This window comes from Siphateles boraxobius, unplaced genomic scaffold, assembly GCF_051911475.1.
Source record: "Siphateles boraxobius isolate OS27281-9 unplaced genomic scaffold, OSU_SipBor_1 1, whole genome shotgun sequence".
Taxonomy (NCBI): domain Eukaryota; kingdom Metazoa; phylum Chordata; class Actinopteri; order Cypriniformes; family Leuciscidae; genus Siphateles; species Siphateles boraxobius.
In genome coordinates this window covers 18,363,740-18,381,469 of record NW_027508699.1, presented here as the reverse complement: position 1 = coordinate 18,381,469, position 17,730 = coordinate 18,363,740, and the positions used below count along the sequence as shown (strand labels likewise).

At 37.2% G+C, this 17,730-nt stretch overlaps 1 protein-coding gene across 4 annotated transcripts in view; it reads right to left on the bottom strand.

The window, feature by feature from the left end:
- Positions 1-17,730, bottom strand: part of fam110b (family with sequence similarity 110 member B) — a 52,815-nt gene that overhangs the window by 9,249 nt on the left and 25,836 nt on the right. For all 4 annotated transcript variants that reach the window (XM_077227271.1, XM_077227279.1, XM_077227293.1 and 1 more), the window contains one exon: positions 3,931-4,021. The gene's annotated coding sequence lies outside the window, so the exon portion shown is untranslated. The remainder of the gene's footprint in view (positions 1-3,930; positions 4,022-17,730) is intronic.

Below are 17,730 nucleotides of genomic sequence, written 5' to 3'. Positions count from 1 at the left end.
CAGAGTGCATATCGTTTCTTCCATTTTAATGCATTAAATAAAACAAAAATTTGCTTGAAAAAAAAAACATGCTTTACCTCAAAAGATATATTTGATCTGAAAATAAGTTTGAATATAATAGTTTGAGCTCTGTTGTTCTTTTTAACTTCTAATATTATAGTAATTTACCAAATGAGAGGGTTCCTTGTATAGTTTACACAGCATTAGTTGGGAGAGTTTCTCTTTAAGAACATTTAACTATCGGTATCGGCAGATATCACTCTGAATAATCGGCTATCGGTATTGACAGAGAAATGTAGTATTGGTGCATCTCTAGTTTCTACAGGTATGTTCTTTTTAGCGTGACGTGTTGCGCTGCTTGCACCTAATGTAGAAAGGGTGAACGAATGTTCAGTGCAAAAATTTGGTGCAATAAACATTACAAATTTAAACAAATTACTTTTAAAGAATGGCTGTTAATGCATCCGTTACGCGAACACTCACATGCCGTAAATGCAAAAAAAGTTTTCTATTCTGTCTTGGATCGCACTGCATAAACTATTTCGTCGTTGTAAATAAAACAAATATTAATTAAGTACTTTCTACTTCAAAATGTCACATTTATTTAATTCAGTTTTACTTGCCTTTTTTGTAATTATTTGTGAAATTTACTAGCAATTTGTACACCAAATCCAATACCATTTTTTTCAGTGCAGTAAAATTTGTGCTTTTGGTCACTTGCCTAGAGATGCTGCTGCTACATAAAAGTACATTGGTGGCACTCACGAACAGAGTAATTTGCTAAGCAACAGTGAATATCAGAGGAAGAATTCCGAACCGGCCCTCTTGTCTCTGCACTCTTGTATTAGGTGTTATTTGATAAACACCATATTGAATACAAAATCTGAATGCCTATTTGGAAACATGTAAATATTGTTTGACTGTTTATTCTCTGCATCATAAAAAGGCAAGTTACACAGCGCTTTGTGTACCAGGGTAATCACGACACTTCTGCTTTTCTATAAGTGTTACCTTACTGTCAAAGAGTGAATTTGCATTTTTATTCAGTCTGTCTGCAGTTTTTACACATTGGTCTGAACAGTCTGAAATTGGTCAGGTCATTTAGAGTCTACTAAATATCAGCTTAAATTCAAAAGCTATCAAGAGCAGAAGAAAATTTTACCAGACATTAAAAAAACTCAACAAAAAAAACCAAATTTTTTTTACCAGACATTACAAAAACTCAACAAAAAAAAAACAAAAAAACTTTAAAAGTTAGAAGAAATGTCAATATGTGGCAAACATAAAATGCCACAAATCAGTCTTTGGCATCACATCCCGTTCATCATCCCCATCTGACATATTCTTTGCCAAAATATCCAGACAGAAGACATATTTGTCTTAAGACACTTTAATTGTATTTGTGATACTGGCACTGGAAGGCTCACAGCAATTTCAAGGATATTTTGTGATCTCAATGCCGCTGCAGTAAATCAAAGGTGCTCTGTGATAGAGGAAAGGCTCTGAAAATAAGGCCTAAGGTAAATAGCAAACCTATTAAAGCATCATTCTGACATCCAGACCAAACACAGGACGTGCTGTGCTTTGTCGAGGGCTACCTGGCAGGCACAGGTAGCAACAGCGCATCTATTTTGAGAAGGTCTACAACGCACTAAATTACAAGTGCACATAACCAGAATATGACCTTCTATGGCTCATGGAAGAATGCAGGTGAGCCTTTCAAAGCACAAGCACATTTGTCTGTATTCTTAAGAGAGCAACTTCGACTTTAAGCACATTTAAATATGCTCCCTTCCCTCTGGGACACACTCTAGGAATGGAATTTAAACTACTTTCAAAGGCCATGCTAACAGAGAAGCGTTTGTTACTCTGTGAGTGTTAATTTTGGACCCTGGTTGCATAAGATCACAAGAATAAAAGCAACACCGCCGCATTGCACGGTAAAAGCTAGAAGTTGTCCACACTGGATGCGAAAAAGCGACCGTTGCAAATCTATTTGTTCTACGCATCTGAAGTAGTTCAAGTGCTTGGAGTAATGTCCTGGGAGAATATAAAAGTTCTAGCACAGCTTTGTTGTGTGTGTTTCTTGCAGCAATCACTACCTAACCAGCTCTTTGAGTTAATGAGAACAAAGTTAATCTAGTTGGTGTAAACGGATGCAAGGGACATTAACCCAGACTGTGGTTCGTTAAGAGCAAAGCCATGACCCAGATTATCCTGTACTAAAGCTCATGGGACAAATCTCTCCACTCATGACTTTCCTCATGCCTCATCAATCCAAAGCTTACGGGCTATGATCACCCGTATATTAGTGAATGAATAATGAGCATATGTATGCAGTTATACTTTACACTAACTATCGGGAATCCACAGCAGACTCATCCATTAAAAAGTAAATGGTGTCCACAGCGAAGACCCTAAGCTCTTGTGCACGTAATGCTTTATCTGTCCCGGACGCAGAGGAAATAATTCTGTTAGTGCTACTCAAGGAGCAGCGAGAGGACAGCAGTGACGGAGAACTGAGGATGGTTCAGTTGGCTGGTGATCCTGATGCTGTGGATTGGATCACTTTACGATCTCAGCATCAGTGTTAACATGGTTCATCATGATTTTGTATTATATTCTAAAGATAATTATGGTAAATGGACTGCATTTATATAGCGCTTTCACAGACCCAATGGCCACCAAATCGCTTTACATATTTGCCTCACATTCACCCATTCATACACCGACGGCGGTGTCAGCCATGCAAGGCGCCATCCAGCTCGACGGGAGCAGCCGGGGTTAGGTGTCTTGCTCATGGACACCTCGACACTTGGTCAGGTGGAACCGGGGATCAAACCACCAACCTTTCGGTTTGTAGACAACCTACATCAACCACTGCACCACTGCCGCCCGAATTATAAGGGCGGTTAATTAAATTATCAAAAAAAAAAAAAAAAGCTTTTTTTAAAAAAGAACAATGCGAGTATCTGTGACAAAAGGAAACTCAACTCACCAAGCCTCACTTACCGAGAACAAACACAAATAAGTGAGAATTTGTTCACACGGGACATGTTCTTGCGTTCAAAAACAAAAAAGACTGATAGTAATGGATTAGAAAAGAAAAGAAGGATCTCTTGACATGTTTTTCTAACTACATCAGCCTGCAATTGCACATAATTTAAACAAAACACAAAACAAAACAAAAATAGTTACATATTGTTTCACAAAGGTCCAGTGTGACTGAATTTGATGGTTTAGCAGTCTTGGACAGCTGTTCCTAACATGACTGTAGGTGGAGACCGTTTCAGGCGTGTTTTGTAAGGCAGTCGGTCTGAAAAGATAATCTTCTCAGGTTAATTGTAATAAACAAACTGCTGAGAATTAGACACCACAGATGACTTGACTCGAGACCCCAAATTCTCATTCCCTTTTTCATCAATTGTGTTAACAGATTGTGGACAATGAAAAAATGGCATCCTAAACATCACGTGATTACATTTTAACGGCTTGTTAGTGAGTCTGGATTCTGGAACACATAGATTTCATCATAGCCTTTACCCAGATGAACATACTGAGTTACGCACTTCTGAAGGGTTGGAAATGATCAAAGGGAATGTGTCAGCTTGCACAACCCATTCGCTTAAGAGGAAATGACATGGGAAAAACTATCCTGTACTAAAAGCTGCCCCCTCAGGTACCTCTTGTTTTTCTGTGAAGGAACATCTGCTAACGCACACAACAACAAACACAACACATTAGCAGGACCTGGAAATGCAAACAGACTCTCTGCCCCCAGCACTGCAGATATCATATGAAATGTTTGTTGGTGTATTGACAATTGGTTGGCTAGTGTTGTTCAAAAGATTGTTTTTACAACTAACTAGTACTCTATAAGTTATACTGGATGGAAGAGCATTTAAGTAGATGAAAGATGAAGTAACCAACCTCTCTGTAGCTCAGGTTTTAACAGGCTCCGAGCTGCTGTCCGAGCCGCTCTTGTCCTCCAGATGCTGCAGGTTATCAGTGGGGCTGACGCCTGGGCAAGAGAAAACACCAGATAAGATGCTGCCATCACAAATCAGTTAAGTCAACTCAATGTTTTTCCTGATAGCTTTATTACCAAAGCACTAGCAATGAGAAAATTGTTGTATAATAATAATGGTAAGGGCTTTTTTGTGTGACATGTACACCTTAAATAAAGCTTTTATACAAATAGGAATTCTAAGGAATGAGGAGTAGGAGTTTAGTAAGAAATTGTGTAGAAACCAAACTATATATAATGAAAAGTTAATAAAATTACATTGGAAGATAGAACAATTTCTATAGCATGGCGTAAAAATAAGTAAGTAAATTAGTTAATTACATTTTCAGAATTTTGAAAATTTAAATTATTTATTTAAAATATGATTTATTTTATATTAATAACATACAATATTAATTAGCATTAAATAATGTGTATAAATTATAATATCAATTATAAAAAATTAAATATTAAATCATATTAAATGAAATAATATATACAGTCCTTCTCAAAAAATTAGCATATTGTGATAAAGTTCATTATTTTCCATAATGTAATGATAAAAATTAAACTTTCATATATTTTATATTCATTGCACACCAACTGAAATATTTCAGGTCTTTTATTGTTTTAATACTGATGATTTTGGCATACAGCTCATGAAAACCCAAAATTCCTATCTCTAAAAATTAGCATATCATGAAAAGGGTCTCTAAACGAGCTATTAACCTAATCATCTGAATCAACTAATTAATTATAAACACCTGCAAAAGATTCCTGAGGCTTTTAAAAACTCCCAGCCTGTTTCATTACTCAAAACCGCAATCATGGGTAAGACTGCCGACCTGACTGCTGTCCAGAAGGCCATCATTGACACACTCAAGCAAGAGGGTAAGACAGAAAGAAATTTCTGAACAAATAGGCTGTTCCCAGAGTGCTGTATCAAGGCACCTCAGTGGGAAGGAAAAAGTGTGGCAAAAAACGCTGCACAACGAGAAGAGGTGACCGGACCCTGAGGAAGATTGTGGAGAAGGACCGATTCCAGACCTTGGGGAACCTGCGGAAGCAGTGGACTGAGTCTGGAGTAGAAACATCCAGAGCCACCGTGCACAGGCATGTGCAGGAAATGGGCTACAGGTGCCGCATTCCCCAGGTCAAGCCACTTTTGAACCAGAAACAGCGGCAGAAGCGCCTGACCTGGGCTACAGAGAAGCAGCACTGGACTGTTGCTCAGTGGTCCAAAGTACTTTTTTCGGATGAAAGCAAATTTTGCATGTCATTCGGAAATCAAGGTGCCAGAGTCTGGAGGAAGACTGGGGAGAAGGAAATGCCAAAATGCCTGAAGTCCAGTTTCAAGTACCCACAGCCATTGATGGTCTGGGGTGCCATGTCAGCTGCTGGTGTTGGTCCACTGTGTTTTATCAAGGGCAGGGTCAATGCAGCTAGCTATCAGGAGATTTTGGAGCACTTCATGCTTCCATCTGCTGAAAAGCTTTATGGAGATGAAGATTTCATTTTTCAGCACGACCTGGCACCTGCTCACAGTGCCAAAACCACTGGTAAATGGTTTACTGACCATGGTATTACTGTGCTCAATTGGCCTGCCAACTCTCCTGACCTGAACCCCATAGAGAATCTGTGGGATATTGCGAAGAGAAAGTTGAGAGACGCAAGACCCAACAATCTGGATGAGCTTAAGGCCGCTATAGAAGCATCCTGGGCCTCCATAACACCTCAGCAGTGCCACAGGCTGATTGCCTCCATGCCACTCTGCATTGAAGCAGTCATTTCTGCAAAAGGATTCCCGACCAAGTATTGAGTGCATAACTGAACATAATTATTTGAAGGTTGACTTTTTTTGTTTTAAAAACCCTTCTTTTATTGGTCGGACGAAATATGCTAATTTTTTGAGATAGGAATTTTGGGTTTTCATGAGCTGTATGCCAGAATCATCAGTATTAAAACAATAAAAGACCTGAAATATTTCAGTTGGTGTGCAATGAATCTAAAATATATGAAAGTTTAATTTTTATCATTACATTATGGAAAATAATGAACTTTATCACAATATGCTAATTTTTTGAGAAGGACCTGTATATATATATATATATATATATATATATATAATCATATTAAATATTACTTTTTAATATATTAGATTAAGGGCCCTATCATACACCCGGCACAATGCAGCGCCAGGTGCAACGCAAGTGTTTTATTGCTAGTTTCAGCCCGCGCAGTTATCATTTTCACGTCCTGCGCCACGATGTTTAAATAGCAAATGCATTTGCACCCATTTGTGCACCCATGGGTGTGCTGCTCTGAAAAAGAGGTGTGTTCAGGCACATTGTTGGCGAGTTGCTATTTTGAGGCAACTGCACCATTGACCAAATGAAATCTGGTCTAAAGTCAATGTCGCAATATTTTTTTTTCTTATTTAAAGAGCGCTTTAGTAATATGCGCCTATAGGCGGATCCACAACGCGCGTACACTTTGTCTTTAAACTTGCACACGAGCAGATCCGTTTCCTCGCTAGAGAAGCGTTCAGTTTTTCCGCTTGCAAATTCTGCCATGTAAATAGCGTATCCGTCATGGCGTGAGCGCAATTGGCATTTAAAGGGAATGGGAGATGAGATTCTGATTGGTTTATTGCACGTTACACCCAAAACACACCCATTACTCATTAAGAGAATATGGAGAACACCTTTTAGACCATTCACCACGTGACGTGCCCTGAACATTTTTCCTGTCGTTAAACTAGCAAAAGTGGATTTGGACACACCCTAAGTGCACTTACACCGTACGCTTTAGACCATGCGCTTAGATCGTTAAAATAGGGCCCTAAATCTTCTTTATTTTTTAAAATAGAGACATAGTTAATCTTTTGTGCAAAATGTCCTCCAAAATTCAATGGCGGCACATTTTATGTTAAATTTGCAACACATTACTTATTCTTGTATAGTTTTTTAAATATATCTTTTAATTTGAAAACTGCACAAATCAAGTGTCACATGTCCCTAAATTCGGTTATTTTCAGTGTTGCAAAATTGGTAAATCCAGTGATCTGCTGAGATTGTTGATAAACAGTTTATGTTAAAAATGACTGGCAGCTGCAAACGATCATATCACCCCAATTCTACGTTCCCTGCACTGGTTGCCAGTCCGATACCGAATTGATTTTAAAATTGTATTATTCATTAATAAAGCTCTCAGCAACCAAGCCCCCAAATACCTCTCTGATGTAATTGTCACCCACAACCCATCCAGATCAATTAGAACAAGAGATCAGCCTCTCTTGTCTGTCCCACGATCTCGCCTAAAAGGCCGGGGTGATCGAGCTTTCGCAGTGGCTGGCCCTAAGCTGTGCAAACACCTACCACTACATGTTAAAACAGCTCCTTACATTAGCTGAATTTAAATCCATGTTAAAAACTTCTTTTTTCTCTTGCTTTTAATCTTCTGTAACTTTTACATGTTTCTTGCTCTTATTTTTACTTCTACTTTCATGTACAGCACTTTGGTTGATCAACCAAGGTTGATTTTAAAAATGCTATATAAATAAAATTTGATTTGATATGATATGATTCATGGAAAGTTGCCAATATCTAGCATGGCATCGTTTTTCAAAGACGAACAAATGAGTGTTATAAGATGTTGAGCAGCGCAGCCTGGATTCCGATCTCTTATTTTGAGACAGCTAAGACTGCGATTGTAAGGACATAAGTGAGCCGCATAAATACAGAGAGTGGATGATGAGTGTTTGCATCTTGAGCTCACAGTGTTCCTTCCCTTTTACTGTGTTAATGAATCATCATGACACTACAGAAAGCAGCAGATGTTGGAGCTTCGCAGGCTCTCATGGCTACAGTTTATCATTTTATGGGGACGTTCCTCCAGACGTGGACATCTAAGTAATGAGAAAATCCTGGTATAAACTCGCTGCTCGGGGCTCAGCACTTTAATGAAGCAGTAACCACATTATCACCTCAGTCAGAGAACACAACCTGACAGCAAAACTACAAATACAGAATCATTTCATTATTGATCCATTTTGGTGATATTTTTCACAAATGTTTTTTTTCTTTCCTCAGACTAATCAAGACACAGGGATGAGATGTCAAAAAGGCATATTCATTATGTCATCCCTCCCTAGAGAATTTAACGCAGCACAGTTCATGCGATTAATGATATGAAGGAGCAAAACCCACATTTAGTCAGCTGGATCCCCCTCACATTGCACGCACTTTGAGCAAACGATACTATACCAGACTGCCGAAAGAACACCACAGACACAGTGTAATCACCATGGTTAAATCTCAGTGTAAAACTAGGAGTTGTGAAAAATATGATACAATATGAAAAATATTTTGTATTTTGAAAAAAAGTTGATCTATGTATCATCTTTTAACTTTTTTAACTAATTGTATAACTATAAATTACTTTAATAACTGTTTTAATTTTCCTTGCTTTTATTTTGTGATTATTTTAATTCCTTTCTGTAAAGCACGTTGAATTGCCGTAGTGTATGAAATGTGCTATATAAATAAACTTGCCTTGCCTTGCCTTGCCTATACCGACATCAACTGAACCCAAAGGCATCTTCTTTGAGAAGCGTATAAAAACAATTAAGAGTAGGCCTATAACCAATGGGTCTAGGAATTTCCTGGGAGTGAGATGGTAGATTTGCCTTTCCTTTCACATCGGACATTCACTGGTCCAGATCCAGACGCATGACAGGACTGGGAGTCTCACTGGATGTACGATGCGTGTATGTGTGTGTGTGTGTGTGTGTGTGTGTGTGTGTGTGTGTGTGTGTGTGTGTGTGTGTGTGTGTGTGTGTGTGTGTGTGTGTGTGTGTGTGTGTGTGTGTGTGTGTGTGTGTGTGAGATTTAAAGAATTGAATAAAATATAATACTTTATACATTGTATTTATTGATTTTATTTCATTTTTATTTGTATAATAATAATCACTCATAATCATTATTAATACTATTTTTTTTCAAATAAATAAGTATTTTTTCATTGCATTTACAAGGGAACTGGAAATTAACATTACTGAAACATTTAAAGTCACAATGAAATCAAAATGGACAATTCTTATTTCATTGCAGTGCTAATTATAACTAATTTATCCATGCACACATCATTATTTTTAAAAATTGAAAATTAGCAAGCACCAATGATCCAACAACTCCAATAAATTCCCAATGGACAAATTCAAGTCCTGCCCTACATTTCCTTATTAGAGAAGTTTTACTCGGATATACGTCACAAAATGGAGGAAAAGATGACTGTTTTGCTGACTTTGGTAATTTCATTGAAGAAAAAAACAAACTAACAAAAAACCAGGATGCCTTCACTTCTAAACTGAAGAAAACCAGCAAATCTAACAGGGGTCACTTTTTGACCCTATTTATGCATTCATATAGGTTTTTTTTTTTTTGTAAAGCATTAGGATCAGGGGTGACCATGTTTTAGGAACTTCTAGTAGCAGAACATAAATCCCACTGAGAGCTGGTTTACCACTCAAGCACAGAGACAGCCTTTGCTTTTCACGTGGTCATTTGGCATTCCGTGCAGACGGCACTCTTCACAGAGCCATCCGCCGACTTTCACAGCTTCATTTATCTGTGAGCAAACACCAAAGCCTGCATTATCATTCCAAACAAGTCCCGAGCCATGAATCACATACAACAGCATGTGGGTGAGTCAGTTCCCAAATCTACAGCCAACAGTGTCAACTTAACTTACTACAACACTCACTTACTATTCCACTTCAGCATGAAACTAAAGAACAACAGAGAATGAAATGCTGCGAAACAAGAACAAAAATCTAACAAACGATCGTAGTTACATCTCTGAAACTACAGACGATCTGTAGACGTCAGTGGAAACTAAAACTCTAGACATTAAACAACAGCTCCGTGAAGCGCTTATCAGCCAGACACAAGAATACATTATACTGTTGAATGCAAGTGCTATTTATGTTCAGTGTGTCTCTTTCATGCACACACACAAACCCTTCACCTTGGATGCTACTTGTCTTTGATGGCATTCCCATCATGCCGTTCTGCCACCAGCAGCAGCAGAATCAGTCTCTCTCAAAGATCCAGTTTTAATGAGAAAACATGCTACAGCAGGGAGACTTTACATCAGTGGTTGGCAAATGTTTTTGCTTCATAACCCAGATTTTACTTCTGGATATCATGTGGCGACCCGATACAATTTTGTTTTTTGTTTTTATGTAAAAGTGAACAAACTATAGACCTAACAATACAAAATTATTAAATGACATGAGCTTCAATCAAAATGATTTAATTTCATATTTTAGCTTAATTTCAACAACAAAAAATATGGGAAGCAGTTTCTCCTTTATTAAACCCGTTTAATTTGCTATCAGATAATTATGCATGATAATATTGTTAGTTATGTTTAAAAAAAAAATTCTAAATGCAAATAATAACATTTTACTTTTGTCCCCTCTGGATATTATCCTCTCTTTTAAAAATATATACTTATCTTAAAAATAATAATACAACAATATTAATATATAATAATAATAATAAAATAAAATTATTAAAAATTATTATTTGCATTCATCATTATTTTATCACTGTTGTCAATACACAAACCTAAAACTAATTTTTAGGTGGATACCTGACCTACCAGTTGAAAACCACTGATCTAAACTGACAAAAAAAAGGTGCTGCCTTAAATTTTTTAAGTACAATCGACTTAGATGTTTAAGTCGTGAACTTAAATTATATTAAACTTCAAAAAAATAAATAAAAAAATTGCGTTAAAGTGATGGTAAATGGTAAATGGACTGCATTTACATACTAGCGCTTTAACAGACCCAATGGCCACCAAAGCGCTTTACATATTGCCTCACATTCACCCATTCACACACTCATTCACACACTCATTCACACACCGAAGGTGATGTAAAAACATATGTTGTCATAACTTATTGATCATATTATTTTTTACAGTGTACAGATCTAGAAGCTGAGACCGATACAGAGAACGTCGGACGAGATCTCTCACTAAAGGAGAGGAAGTTATGGTTTGAATGGAGCTGGAGGGCCAATCAGAAGCTCCACCTTGCAGAGGCTGTTGTAACTTCAACAAGAAAACATAAAAGGAACCATTCAGCAATTCATATGGAATCCATGCCTGCTTCGCTTGGGACATCTGATGGTTGGGGAAAAAGGAATACTACAAACTTACAGAGACTCTCTTTAATTCAAGCTCTCCAACAGGAAAGATGGACTGTCCCAAACCACTAAAGGAACATACCCATTAACACACAGTCACACCAAGGTTTATGATGGGGACAAAAAGGTCGGTGTGGGGCTTTTTCACAGGATCTTTTGTTTACCAACAAGGCCAGTGTGGGAGAGGCTGGCCTCCTTTGAGGAGGAAGATGAATAAGATTGTTGTAAGTATGTTAAAAGCTGAAAACAAGAAGCGTTTCTTCACTAAGTAGCAGGTCCGCTTTGAGAAAGAGGCCAAGCTATGGGCCGGCACCCAGAACAGCTTAAGGAGAGCTCACACTGAGAGGGAGGCAACAGCATAGATACAAACACACACGCCTCTGGCACACAATGTCAAACATCACTTTCTGACAAACCTTTACGCCAATGCCGGCGAATTTGGAAAAACTGTATTTTCATTATTTTCATTTAAAATTAGATATTTTTGTCCCCTGAGAAAAGGGACTATATTTAGTAAAGAATCCTGAAAAAAATTATATCACTGTTTCCCAAAAAATCTTGAAGAGCACAACTGCTTTCAGCATTATATGAAATATTTCTTGAGCACCAAATCGGCATTTTAGAATGATCTCTGAAGACTGAAGTAATGATGCTGAAAATTCAGCTTTGCCATCCTAAGAATAAATTACATTTTAAAATATATTAAAATGGAAAATCAGTTATTCTGAATTGTATTAATATTTCACAATGTCACTGTTGATCAAATAAATGAAGCATCACAGACAGAAAAAAATCTTTAAATGTTTAAATGGTAACGTGTATACGAGTTGAGCCATTTTCAGTGTTTGTGTCATTGCACATCTTTAAAATTGTGAAAATACATTGTTAGCTTATCCATCAAAATCATGAATGGCATCAATACAAAAAGTTATCAGACTGACATGTGAATGCAGTAGGGCAGTGAAGGAAATTTTGGTAAGCCGCTGTTTGTTTTAGACGGAGAACGAGGCTGTGCAGTCTCCTCATTATTAGGTTGGACACACAGGAAAATGGGGAAGGATCAGAACAGCAGCAGATGCTGGAAATGTAAGGGTGGGAGGAGAGACAGAGAGAGGACAATGTGCTGAGTAAGTAACGCTGCAGTGCCCGTCTGCTGCCTCACGATCTCTAAAGTTTTCGTCAAGGCTCAACTCATCTCTCATGCACAGGCCAAGGGCAAAGACTACAGCACAAGCTTTTCCATAGTAAACTCAGCTAAAGGGCTGTTCAGTGCTCCAGTAACTCAGAAAAAAAACCCTAACACCATCCGTATCACCCCTGCAAAAATAACCTTTTTCAGATTTGTCAAAAGACAGAAGGATAAAGGTAAATCCAGGAAGGGCTCAACATTTTTTTTCTGCGTGCCCAGTCTATTCCCACCACACGCACAAAAAATTATAAATTAAATCATCAAATAATGTCACAAATATTTGTACCCTATATATTAATTGTACACAATGTAACACTTTTTGTTCAATATCCACAAAATTCTAATAATGAGTCAATACATCAATCTTCCAAAATGTGTTTTTGTCTAACCCTGATTCACTATGGTACAATAATACGCCTATTATAGGTGTTTATATTATTAGACCTGATGGGATGGTTTTTACAGGAAATTGCGTACATGCATCACCCGTCTGTGCGTTTCTAGTCATATCCGTAACTAGAGAAAAGTTGCTCCGGCTGTTTTGACACATATTGTGTGCGATGGAGAAAGGCTGACTTGAAGCAGCTAAATCTTACTTATCTTTAACCTCTGGGGAATCACCCATTTAAAAAAAGAAAAAGCCAAACAGAGAGTCGCTGCTGGCAAAAAGAGAACGTGACAGAGCTTGTAATAAAACAAGAATCAACATTTTTTGGGTTTTTTTGGAAATGATGAGAGAACTGAGGGATTTGAAATGTTGTAAAAGTGACGCTGTGATGGCATCAACAGGTGAGTAGGTATTTTTTTAAATGTATAGGTATAGTATTTTACCCTATACCCAAGTATAGTATTTTTTTATATAATAAAACATTTACACTTCAGCGTGTTCCCGATCCCTCCTTCGCCCTCTCGGCTACCCAGAATGTCTCATAAGATATCAAAAGGGAGAAAGACAAAAACCCACTGAAATCACAATATGACAGATAAAAAAACTAAGAAATTGAGTCTCGGATGTAAACACTAGTGCACTTTGCATCACATTCAATTATTTGATATACTTATACACATGAATTATCAGATGAAATGAAATCGGAATGAGAGGATCGATCTTAAAATATGCATACATTCGACATTTATGCAGTCTTTGGACAATACTTTCATAATATTTTGTTATGAGGAAAGAACCATATTCATCCACACAGTCACACAGAGCTGAAGCACAACTAAAACAATGTCCTTCCGCAAAATACATGTAGTTTTGTTTTTACACAAAAAGTTACAGTTTAAAGTTACATAGTGTAGCCTACCTTTAAATATGGCCGAATAAAATACATTACATTTTTCATTAAATGTTTGTTACAATACTTTAGTTTTAGTATGTTTATTAGTTAATATGCTATAGTACCAGGATAAATATAATAATAATAATAATAATAATACTTTTTTTCTGAGCTGTAATAATCATAATAATAATAGAAGTCATTTTTGCTGTGTCCTGTGCAGAATGAAAAAGTTAAAACAGTAAAAAAAAATATTTCTGTATCTCTGATTTCAAAGAGAACATTAAGCTTGTAAAATGTATTTCATTTTTGATGAAGTATTAGCATACACAGTGCCGGTATTATGTAAAGCTGTGATAAATCAATGATGGATGGAATATCAAATAGCCATGCCACGTGAAAAGCAGCTGGAGACTCGACGGAAACAAAACAATCCGGATGCAACAGCGATGTGTGCACGCTGAGACACATGTGTGCCTGTATAATCCTCAGTGAGTTTGCCCATTCAGGCTGATTTCAAGAACTCACTGAAAGATATTTTGGGTGGTGAATAATATCCTCTTATGAATAATGTCACTTAGTTCTCTGTTTACTAGAAACAAAAGCTTCAGAGTCATGCATCATATAAACCATCTAATCAATATTGCATCATGCTTTGTGCCATCATTACTGAGGAATGCTGGGTAAAATAATGGGAATTAAGTGCATTGAAATTGTACTCTACTTAGAGCAATTTTTGCCTGGCAGTTTTTAAAAATAACTCTTCAACGTGTTCCTGATCCCTGCTTCGCCCTCTCAGCTACCCAAAATGTCTCATAACATATCAAAAGGGGGAGAGAGAGAGAGAGAGAGAGAAATATATATATATATATATATATATATATATATATATAGAGAGAGAGAGAGAGAGAGAGAGAGAGAGAGATATAGGGAGAGAGAGAGAGAGAGAGATAGAGAGAGAGAGAGAGAGAGAGAGAGAGAGAGAGAGAGAGAGAAATATATATATATATATATATATATATATATAGAGAGAGAGAGAGAGAGAGAGAGAGAGAGAGAGAGAGAGAGAGATAGGGAGAGAGAGAGAGATAGGGAGAGAGAGAGAGAGAGAAATATAGAGATAGATAGAGAGAGAGAGAGAGAGAGAGAGAGAGAGAGAGAGAGAGATAGGGAGAGAGAGAGAGAGAGAGAGAGAGAGAGAGAGAGAGAGAGAGAGAGAGAGAGAGAGAGAGAGAGAGAGAGAAACACAAATACCCACCGAAATCACAACATCATTACAGGTTAAAAAGAAAAAAAAGAAATTGAGTCTCAGATGTAAACACTAGTGCAACTTGTATCACATAAAATTATCTGATATACTTATACATGTGAATTATCAGATGACATGAAATAGGGATGAGCGGATCGATCTTGAAATATATACATCCGGCATTTATGCAGTCTTTGGTCAATACTTTCATAATATCAATCCTAAATGTTTATTTTGTTTATTCTGTGTGAAAATGAATGCAAACCATGAACATTAAAGTGCAAGAAACTATGCTATGCTATTTCAAATAACTTTGTAGTATAGAAACAAAAGTTTCTATTGACATGCATGTTATAGTTAGTATATTATTCATTTCAATATGATGCCTTTGGTATACAATAATAAATGGCTATAATAAACCTTTTTATCTATATAAATTACAAAAATTAGTTGTGTTATCCACATCAGCTTTATGCTATTATGCTACAGCACCATGATAAATATAAATATCATTAAAAATAATATTTGCTTTTTTGCTAAGCCCTGACAAGAGTGAAAAAGAGATCAAACAGTAAATGCAAATATAACATAATATGACAGGTTAGAAAGAACAAGAATGTGAGAGCACATGATACAAACACTAATTCACCAAAATTAATCAGTATCAAGGAGTATTAAAAAAAAATGTAAAAACTGCAGAGAGTGTAGATAAAAGGTCTGCTGATTCCATTTGGCCCTGGTCATGAATTAAATGATCTCTCCTCAGCTTGTGTTTGCTTACAGAAAATTATAAATGCAAAGCAATGATCCAAACACAACCATATGCATCGAATGAAAGACAAAAACTGATAAAGGAGAGAGGGAGAGGGCAAGAGTAATGGATTGTATCACACACCTTCCATCAGCAGTATGGGCCGCACAACTCAAGAGTGCCGGATTACAGCCAGCCAGTCGTTACATCAGCCATGTGCGTGATTGTGACACCAGCAGACAAACAAACACACACACACACACATACGTCTGCCCACTGCCACCCACTCCTCTCTCTAATCTAATTACAGTCCCTCAACCAGCTGCCTGTGTAGGCAGACAGCAGCGGCAGGACTGAGGCCGGTGCCATGTAACAGCCATATTAAATTTTCATAAACTAAATCTTTCGAAGACAACCTGATACTGCTGTTCTTTTAATAAGTGGACAGGCTGGACAAAGGCACTTTGGATTCAGACCTCATCCAGTCTATTCACTGAAACCACAGTCATCATCATAACCTTACCTTCAATATGCCTTCTTACACAAAAACTGGAGCATTCAGCACAACACCACGCTCTTCCCTGAATGTGGAGGAACACAGTTGAGCAAACCACTGTCATGGAAAACACAATGAATACTCAGCTCTGTCCGATTAAAAATCCATGGCAGGAACAATAAACATGAACCGCGGTGTCAGATAGCCTCTTCCATGACCTCATGGAGCAAGTGCACTGACTCCTTCAGCCCACTTTACACCATCTCCAACTTTGTTGCTGCAAGTCACTAGTAGGTGTTGGCATGAGTACTTAGTACTCGACAGACAGTGATGAGCACTCATGAATAATTTTTTCATGTGACTTTAAAAAATGTTTTTCTGATTGTTTATGGCACTGCTGTGGGCTGTAACTTGAGGTCCGCATAGCAATGGCATGCGGACCAGAACGAAGAACTAAAGTGAAACTGTCCCTGGAATCACTTTGATCATGAATATACAGTTAAGTGCAAAATGTGCAGCACAAATCTGTCATATACATAACATTGTAATGGGAACACTATTTTAATAGATTGTTTTGAATTCTTTGTTTAGTTGCCCATGGTTTACCATGTTGTTACGGAGGATCGTATTCACGACAAGAGTTGCACATTTTGACTAGCACTTGTTCAGTTGCTTCTTTTTGTGCAGATGCAAGTTTAAAATGATGTTTATGTTGTGCATATATCTGTTTAAATGTCATAAAAGGTACATTTGAGTGACTTAATTATCATCAAACGGCAATGCCCAACATTATTCACTATGATTGGATTATTTAAAACTATCATATTTCTTTAAAATGTTTCATTTTCAAAAACACTGATGCATTATTAACAATCTAGTGGTGTTATTTTTTTCTTGTCACATTTTTGTCAACAGTAGGATTTAAAGAGACAGTTCAGCCCAAAAAATAAATTTCTGTTTTCAAGTTGTTACAAACCAGTATGACTTTCTTTCTTCTGCAGAGCACAAAAGAAGATATTTTAAAGAATGTTGGTAACCAGACAATATTGGGGACCATTGATATGCATTGCATCGAGAGAGAAAAAAATATGACATTTCTCAAATACCTTCTGTTATGTTACACAGAGGAAAGAAAGTTATTCAGGTTTGGAATGGCATGAGGGTGAGTAAAATGACAGAATTTCCATTTTGGGTCAACTATCCCTTCAAAATTGTTTAATTATTTACATGACATGCATAAAACCCTTCAGCAAGTTATAAGGCATTCTTGGTTGTCCTGGTAACAATTCCATGATGAAACTGATGTTTTATGCTGCTAAAAACATTATAGAAGGAAAAAAGTTATAAATAAATTGCACCAGTGCATAAAGCATCATAGCTTCAACGAATGACATCAAAAACAATCTGACTGCTATTGTTTGGCCAATCAGAAGAATGTGGTACTCTGTGCCTGACAGTCATTTTGTACGGTTTTGCTATCATGTCTTAACGGGGAGGGATTTTGGAGAGAGGGGGGTGGGTAACTCAGTGGGTAAGTCCAAA